The following is a 9503-nucleotide window of genomic DNA, read 5'->3' on the forward strand; positions in this document are numbered from 1 at the left end:
TTTTTAGACCTTGGTTTCTTCACTGACTAATTGACCTAATAGTCACAGAATTTGAGAGTTGGAAGAAATCTTAGTGATTAGCTGCTGCAACCCCCTCTTGCCTAAGTCACACGGCCAGTGAATGGCAGATGGGGACTGAATTGGGACTCAACCACCAAGCCATCTTTCCACATATCATGCTGCTTAGAGGGTCTCTTTCACCTTCTTGCCTATAAAATACTGGAGAACTACTGATCTTTAGACTATCATCCAATTCTGAAACATACTAAATCAACAACAGCCTATGTTCTATCTTTATTAAAACCAGAACATACAGAATAAACAAAATTGTCAATATTAATCCTAGTTAGCATTTTAGAGAAACTAAAATAAATATAGACAGCAGAGGATTAAAATTCTTCCACTTGTGTTGATATATCAAATACTTAAATATAGTGAGGATCTATTTTGAATAGTTTCCCTGGCTCCATCTTCTCTATAATTAAATGGAATTATAATCATTGGCCCAACGAACTGGTGGGCCAATTCAGTAAATTGAATCAGTACTATTCTGAGATATCCACATCTTTATTATCTTGGTATCCCTTACTGTACCTAAGAGCATGACTTTTTGGTTGTTGTTACCCAATGGTCTCTTTGTAGTATTCCTACTCTATGTCCTTAGGAACTTTCATTGCTGACTCGTCCTTCCTTTTTGAAACTTAACTGTTTTCCCTTGGCATTCAAAACACCACTTACTCCTGATTTTGCTTATAAAGTAGTGATTCAGAATATAGCTTATTAGCCAAGAGTATAGACGTTGGGCCTATAATAGAATACCAGAGTTCAAATCCTGGTTCTACCACTTGTTAACCCTGTGATCTTGGACAGATTACTTAAGTGCCTATTTCCCCACCTGGGATTATCAGTTTTTATGTATATAAAATTGTATAGTAAATGCTATACAGATATTTGCTGTTATTTTTGTTCCCAATCTTAGTCTCTTCCTCAACTGCATTTCTCTGACCTCCACATACTCCCGCTGGGGGATTCCATCCATTCAAAGGGGTCTTTATTTCTATCTGGAAGGCCCTCTTTCTTCTCCTCACTCTCTATCTAGTAAATTCCTTCTCAACCTTTAACATCCAGTTTAAATGTCATTCTCTCTCTCTCTCTCTGGAGCCTTTCCAAAGATTATCTCCATCCTTCTGCCTTGGTAGTCAATTTCTTTGTGTTCCCAAAGTACGCTGAATATATTTCAATGAGAATACTTGTTATATATGATTGAATGAGGTTGAGCCACTTCAAATTGCCTGTATTAAACAATTTTAGACCTATAAAGACAAAAATTTTGCATGATTTACCCTAATAACATCTCTTTATATTTCTGCTACCCCCTTTCCCTGCATTATACTCATAACAAGAACTATATGCAATTATTCCTCAAACATGCATATACAATACTTCAAATATGTAAAAAGGTATAAAGAATAATGAATAACACCCATATAGCCACAAACTAACTGAAAAAATATTTATCAATACAATTAACACCCCGTGTGCCCTTCCCAGCATTATTACCAGTCTCTTCTCCCCACCCTACCCTTCAGAGATACACACTACCCTTAACTGATATATATCATTACCATGCATTTCTTGTGAGATTCACCCACCTTACTATATAGAGCTAGTTCATTCATTCATTCTCATTATTGTATGCAATTCCATTAGGTAAATATACCACAATATTTTCATTCTTTTATTGATAGACATTTGGACTAGTTTGGATTTTCTGCTATACTCATAATAATGTTGTATGAATATTTTTGCATGTCTCTTTATGCATACATTGGAGAGTTTCTAAAGGGTATTCACCTAGGAGTAAAAGTGTTGAATAGTAGGCTAGGTGCATCTTACTTCTAATAGATATTGACTAGTTTTCTTCACCATGGCTTTGCAACTTGTATTCCCATCAACAGTGTCAAAGAGTTCCCTTAATTCCCCATTCCCACCAATATTTGGTATTATCAGATTCTTAATTTTCGCCAATCTAATAGGTGTGAAATGACATCTCATTAGAGCTTTAATTAGCCTATAACAAATTACTGGTAAATTAGTAATGTTTAATTACTAATAAACATTTAAGTTGCCTCTTTCATGTCTTGTCATTTTTCTATTGATTGATCTTTTTCTAATCTATGTGTAGGAATCCTTTGTTATTACAGATAGTAATATTTAGCTATTATATATGCCACAAATATATTTTTTAATTCTGTGGCCTGCATTTGCATTTTTAAAATTACGCATTCATCTTTCTCTCTATACATAGTACAGTGTCTAGCAGTTAGAAGACATCAGTATCTGCGGAATGAATGAGTGAAAAACTGAATACACATAAATTAGACAACATTTTTAAGTTCCTATATTCCCTAGTTTTGGAATTGTGACCCTCTACGCCTATTTGGCTTTATAAACTTTTATATTCCCAAATTTATTTTTTAAATTCATTTATTTTTAAAGAAATAAATTTAATCTGGTTTGGAGACTTTCCGGCAGTCCCTTGAGATAACTGGAGCTAAGACAGAGGACCAAAAAATCAGAGTTAGAAGTTTAAAATTCTAAATCATCTAAGATAAATGGTTGTGTACTCTCTTTTCAAATATCTCCAAGAACAAGTATACTGGTTCTCATGTTTTCTGCTACACTTTACAGGACATAATGACTAAAATAGACTTTATTTCCATGATGTTTGAATGCCCCAAAGGAAATTCTACATAAGCATGAGTGTAAAGCAATTATAAGAAATAACAAAACACTTAGAGATGTGCCTATAATACACAAGAAGAAAGAGGTTTAGTTTGGGATTTTACCCAGACAGGACAGGACAACGGAACAAAGGAATGGAGGATAACAGCAAAAGAGAGAATGAAGTAAGTGGTAGACTAAGAAAATAGATAGGGAAGAAAATAGAGATAGGCTTTGATGAGGTCAAAAAAACAGGCCTCGTGGGGACAAAGGTCAGGTAAAAGGAGAAATTTTGCACAAAGCTGTATGTCTTCATTCATAATTTCAGAAGTGCGCCATTTCTGGGCGAGAATAAGGCCTATGGTGTGACTATGGGAATTGATTTCCTAAAAAAAATGATCACAGAAGAGGCCACTGTGTTGGAGAAATAATCTTCCATATGAGTATTGAACTTACTCAGGATGAAGGCAGAAATTAAGTTGAAAAAAAGAAGACTGTGTGTGCTCCGTCCTAAATAAGACAAAAGATCTATACAAAAGAAGACGAGAGTGGTAGAGCCTTTGTGCCAGAGAGCACAGGGATTTTAAGATTTGGAGATAATGACCTAGAATAGTGGGATGTAAAAAACTAGTCATCCTTCTCTCTCTCCTTTTGCACAGCAGTGGTGCGGGAGCATGAGCTGCACCCAAAGCATATTGCCCTCCACGGCTAAGGAGAGAGCCTGGCTTCCATTTAAGCCGAACACACACAAAAACATCCAGTAAAATGGTTAACAGTGTAGGAGTTCCAGAGAACGAGTGGAAAGGTTTGAGAGGGAGCTCACTGCAAGCAGGGTTGGGAGAGAGGAAGAGGAAGCTGAAACAGCACGGGAATAACAGCATAGCAGGAGACGGATTAGAGGTCTCGGGCAAAGATAACAGATGATACGATCTGCTGGGTTAATATGGCAGTAAGTTTATCAAAATAATTAGTTCTTGCAATTCCCTGGTAGCTAGGGAGTTAGCACTAAGGCCTTTGCAATGGTGTGGTTAAATTCGTTCATTTACAGATTTGGAGGGAGGGGGCCGACATTTGAGTACCTAGCATGCAACCATTATGTTAAGTGCTTTACACATCTCTCTTAGTTAAACCTTACACCTACCTACGCCTTCCCTCGTTTTATAAAGGAGGGAACTGAGGATCAGAGAGGCAAGGTGACCAGCCCTGGGTTATATTATTAATATTTAGTGATATTGAGGAGCCCAGACTTCTCTTCAAATCTAAATCAGTATAAAAAAGACAGAATTTGAAATCGGACCATTTTTAGTCACTTTCTACCAGAGATCTTATATGTTCCTTAACTCCACTAAGCCTATCTACCAAACAAGGTTATTGCAAAATTAAATTACAACTACAAAACACATTTTAGCACTTTTTTTTTTAAACTTAAATTGGCCTACAGAGGAACTTAATTTCAATGTGAAATTTCTTACTTGGTTTATTTCAAACACGAATCCAAAGTTTCTGAATTAATGGTTATAAATTCTACGGATAGGAAACTGAGGTAGGGAAAGAAGATGTCCAATCTGTACCTCTCCAGAACCTGGACTATCTAGAGTCAAGTCCAAACTCCATAGCTGCAGGTCTTTAATACTATGGCCCAACTCATCTCTCCAGCCACATCTCAAACGACTGACTTACACAAATACAATACTCACACCTGTGGCAACTACCCATTTTTAACAAACATATCTTATACTTTCCCCACTTTGCATCTTCCCCTAAATTATTTAATCTACTGAAATTTATTCTCCAAGGCCCAAATGAAATTCATCTTGAGTGTTGATGCCTAACCTTGTTTCCAAATGTTTAAAATGATGGCTCCTCCCTCTGAATTCCTACCTCACTTTACTATTACCTCCTTTAGAGTACTTATTGCCATATAACTTAGGTAAAGAAAGAAAAAAATTTCCTATCTGCCAGCAGAGCTGAGGTCCCTTAAAGGTATTTGGAAGAGAACATCTACTTTGCATCTATGAAATGCCAACTGCTTTTCTAGTTCATATATATATATATATATATATATATATGTATATATGTATATATATGTGTGTGTGTGTATATATGTATATATATACACACACACACACACACACACACACTTTCATGTAATCTTTGGGACACTCTATGAAATAGGAATTTATTTTTTACAGATAAGGACAATGAAAGTCACAGAAGTTAAACAATCTGCTTACAGTCCTAAGGCCAGTGACAGAGCCTAGGTAGATCTGATTGTTTCCTAGCCACTCATTGATCATCAGGAAAAAACCTCCATTGCTTTTGTCACTAAGCATTAGCAGAAAGGATTTGATATAGAGTATTTGCCCTCCTACTTTCCAAAGTCTAAGAACAGACTCTTCAGAGCAAACAGAATGATTAATATGAGTCCTGAATAAAGATGAAGAGATCAGAAGCTTGCTTCCAGGAAGGAAAAGTCAAAATTCATTACTTTTCCACTCTCGTGTTTAAAAACTCCTCCTCCTTTGAGGTTTATACCATCTGGCTGGATTGCTCTCTACCCTTCTCCTCATCTGTCATCCACCATCCTTCTCATTAATCCCCTATATTCACTGCACCTGGGTCACAATCTTCCTCTGTTTCCTACATTCCAGCATCCCACAGCACTTCACTATCTGCACAGAAGACTCATTAAATACCATAGTTCCTTGTCATACTCAGCTTCCCTGACCTTCACCTGGGTACCCACACACAGAGCCCTAGCTGTCGTCTAGAACAGCTCCAGATCAGACCATTTAACTTCCTTCTAATTTAATATTCCCCTTTCTGACCATAACCTCCTTTTTTTCTAGTTTGCTTCCACCACATTTGCTCATGGAGCTAACTTAAGACATCATAAAATCTTCAAGTCCAAAACTGAACTCACTATCCAGTGTTTCCTGTCTCAGTGAACGTCCCCACAATCCCTAGTGATCCAAACCAAAACCCTTAGCATCACGCTGACTGCTCATCCTCTCATCTGCACAGCCAATCAATCATAAAGCCATCGTTCCTTTCTCCTTATCCCCATGACTACATTTTAAAAATGTTCTTCAACCATGTCTGATAAAAGCCTTTTGGTGAGTTTTAAAAAATCATTCACTGAATTAATTTCAAGATACTTATGCATATAAGGCCCACCTAAGGCCTCTGCTTGTATTTCCAGCCTCACAATTTACCACGCGCGTCTTCACTGTATTTTCTTAGCAGTCCCAAACTGCTTGTGGTTCTCTTGCAAGCCATTCCTTTTCTCACATTGATGCCTTTCCTCAAGCTGTGTTCTCTGTTTGAAGCACACTTTTTACTCATCTTTGCCTGACTTACTCCTAGTTACCATTTAAGATTTGGGTCAGGTGTCATCTCTTCCCAAGGCCGTCCCTCAAGTCCTAGGCTCGCCAAAGTGCCCTCACCTGGGGCATTGTGTGCATAACTCTTAACTTTTATTCTGAGATGTCCTGTTTTAGCATCTAATTTACTGGCTGCACAAAGATTGGAAATGTATCTTATTCATCTTTGTATACCCAGTTAAACATAGCACAATGCCTGACACACAGTAGATACATAAACGTAGATAGAATAAAGGTTAGAACATGTTGAACTTAAGTTTTCAGTGGGATATTCACACCAGTTCTTTCTCACAGTTTTTAGGATTTCCTACCATTAACTTCAAGTCCTTTGAAAGGAAGGAACCAGGGCCTTTCCTGGCTCTGTACAGTTCGGTACAGAATGGTGTTATGTAAATTTTTATCCAATTTACTTAAAGGGCAACAGCATTTGCATAAACATACCAGAAACCAACACTTGACATGTATGCTACAAATTTCAAAAACACTGAACAACTTAAAAAATGAAGACATAAGAACAAAGATAAAGAACAGATTCTGACTGCTGTTATGTGCTTGTCTATGTCATAAAAACAGTGAAATTTTGCTGAGAATTTGAACAAGGTCCCAGATACAAGAGCTTGGCATTTTATCTATAAGGCCATCATAACTCTGATGGGCTTAAAAATTTACTACAGGGTTGCTTAGGCAGAGGTTTAGGACGTTGGTAAAAGACCCTTTTTAAAAACTTAACACCACATACCAAGGATAAGTGATTTAAAAAGCAAGTAAAAAATAATGCTGGTAAGTGAGCAACAAAAAAATGTTCTTTTTCATAGTAATTTTGGGCCTTCTGCTGGCAGTTAGAAATAGAGCATAGATAGAGTTCAATGTAATAAAGCATTTCCCTTTCCAACTAAATATTAAATTGCAGTTTGGCACCAAAATGGGTCTCAATCCTTTTTCAGAGTAAAAATAATAAACCCTTCTATTTGTACGGTGCATTATGACACTATGATATACATTAGCTCATTTGATAGTGTTTACAGACATTTAAAACATGAGGGAAAACCCAAAAATTTCCACAAAGTAGGATCTCTTTTTTTTTTTTTTAACAAGCAGTACAATATATTTTTTTAAAGTTAAAAACAGTACAGAAATAAGGAAGGAATAATTACTTTTTATCTAAGCAGGTCAATTATTTGGGGCCAAGGAGCTTCTTGGGGAAACTTAATAGGTTTTGTCTCCTCACTCACATTAAGAAGCTCTCCTTTGAAGGGGTATGGGCTAACGAGAGCTCATTCAGAGACCGCATCAGAGAACCACAGCACATGAGAATCAAGTAAAGGAACTGGAGTTAGTGAAGACAACACAAGGCTCCAGGGACATGATTACTTTCTTCAGGTAGCTTACAAGGGTGTCCATAAGGAAGAATGGGAGATAGCTGTTTCTTTCAACCAAAAAGATTTCTAAAACGAACGCAGTCTAGGAACAGAATGAGGTTCCTTGGGAAGAGATTAGTTTCCCATCACTGGAAGAGGTGTTCAAACAGATAGGTTAAATTATTAGGCTAGAATTTGGGATTTTCAAAGCTACCCTGTTTCCCTGAAAATAAGAAATAGCCGGACAATCAGCTCTAATGCGTCTTTTGGAGCAAAAATTAATATAAGACCGGTCTTATATTATATAACACCCGGTCTTACAGTAAAATAAGGCCAGGTATTATATTACATTATATTATATTACATTACATTACATTATACAAGACTGGTCTTACAGTAAAATTAGACTGGGTCTTATATTAATTTTTGCTCCAAAAGACACGTTAGAGCTGATTGTCTGGCTAGGTCTTATTTTCGGGGAAACACGGTACTTTGGCATGGGATGAGTGAAAGAGACCCTAGATGACTTTAAATTCCCTTCCAGACTCCAGATGTTTTGGGGTTCAGCCATCTCCTGGAAACTCTTTTTCATTCCTCTGGGGCTGGCCCACAGCTGTGCCCACGTGTCTAGCCCTCCTGGCAGCTTGCTCACCTGGGTGCCCAGCGGCTTCTCTCCACCCCCATCCCACGCCCACCCCCAGAAGTCTGAGGTTTGAAACCTGCTCTCTCCGCCCATTTCCGGAGGCACACGTGAGTTGTCCCCGCGCTGCTGGAGCCAGCTGGAGGATCGCTGCTGACAGCTCCGAGCCCTTCGCGCCCCGGACCTTCCGTTGAGCCATGTCTCCCGCCGACCTCGGTCGAACCGGGACCCGGCTGGCGAAGACCCACAGACATCTCTCAGCTCTTGCGTCCGCACAGACCCACAGACCCACGCGCAGACTGACAGCCACTCTGACTCCCGGCCCTTGGCCCAAAGCCAACCCTCCCGGACCGACCCCAGCCCCGCGGGCCTGGATAGAGAGGCTCCTACACCGACCGCCCTACGATGCCAAACCACCAAACGTCCCTGTCCGTGGGGTCCCCGCGCCGAGGCCCCCGGGAAGCCCCAGCGCGTCAGGGCCTCCAGCGGGACACTGGGCCCAGCAGGCTCCCCCGCGGATGCAGAACCGGGCGCCGGGGCTCCAGGCCCGGCTGACACGGCAGGGAAGGGCCGCGACCGCGCTCGGACCACCGACAGGCCAACCCGCCCCGACAGACGGACAGCCGGGCCCGGAGGGGCGGGGGCAGCGGGCGGCCAGGTCCCACCGCCTCCTCTTCGCCCCGGGCGGCCCTTGATGGCCCAGTCCCCTTAGGGCGCAGGCTGCCCCGGCTCGCGGAAGCTGGCGCGAGGCGCTTACCTGCGGGCACCGGGCGGCGCGGAGCGGCTCACTCCCTTCCCGCCGCCATGTTTCCGCTGCTCAGGGAGCGAGAGAGGACGCGCAAAGGGGGCGTGTGGGGGCGGCACCGGAGAGCTGCGGGCGGGCGGCGGGGGGCTCCACCGAGGCGGTGACTGCGGTAGCTGAGGCGGGGGAGAGGCGGGGGACGACGAGGGGCGGGGCAGGGGCTCCCCGGCCCCGGCCCCCAGCCCCTCCTGCCGCGAGGTGGCGCGCTCCTTGGCGGTTGGGCCCGCGCAGAAGGCGGGGAGGCGGGGCGGTGTGGCGAGGGCGCCACCGTGCGGTGTGGGGCGGGCGCTGCCCCCTGACGGGCTCTCGCCGCTGCTTCTGTTGGATGGGTAAACCGAGGCCTGAAGAGAGCTCTGGGACTCGGGTTCGAATCCAGCCGACGCGTGTCACCCACTCCAAGGCCACGCGTTGGTTTGTGAGGGATATGGCGGACCTAAGAGCGGTTAGGTTCTGGCCCCGAAGCCCGGCTGACGCGAGGCGCAGCCTCGTGAGGAGAGTGGGCGCTCCCGGGGCTCGAATCCCCCTGCCCTGCTCGTGACCAGTTGTGATGGATGACCTTGAGCAAGTGACTGCGCATCGCTACCCCAGGGCCTTTC

At 42.2% G+C, this 9503-nt stretch overlaps 1 protein-coding gene across 9 annotated transcripts in view; it reads right to left on the reverse strand.

Moving 5' to 3' along the window:
- SCMH1 (Scm polycomb group protein homolog 1) overlaps positions 1-9175 on the reverse strand; it is a 145183-nt gene extending 136008 nt beyond the window's left edge. For 2 of the 9 annotated variants that reach the window (XM_019737138.3, XM_019737137.3), the window contains exon 1: positions 8863-9167. The gene's annotated coding sequence lies outside the window, so the exon portion shown is untranslated. Of the gene's footprint in view, positions 1-8184; positions 8339-8862 lie in introns of all 9 variants that reach the window. The other 7 variants (XM_074334511.2, XM_019737146.3, XM_074334515.2 and 4 more) reach the window with 7 other exon arrangements.
- Positions 9176-9503: the final 328 nt, after the last annotated feature.

The sequence above is a fragment of the Rhinolophus sinicus genome, chromosome 14 (genome assembly GCF_057876585.1).
Source record: "Rhinolophus sinicus isolate RSI-liver-muscle chromosome 14, RSI-T2T, whole genome shotgun sequence".
Classification (NCBI taxonomy): domain Eukaryota; kingdom Metazoa; phylum Chordata; class Mammalia; order Chiroptera; family Rhinolophidae; genus Rhinolophus; species Rhinolophus sinicus.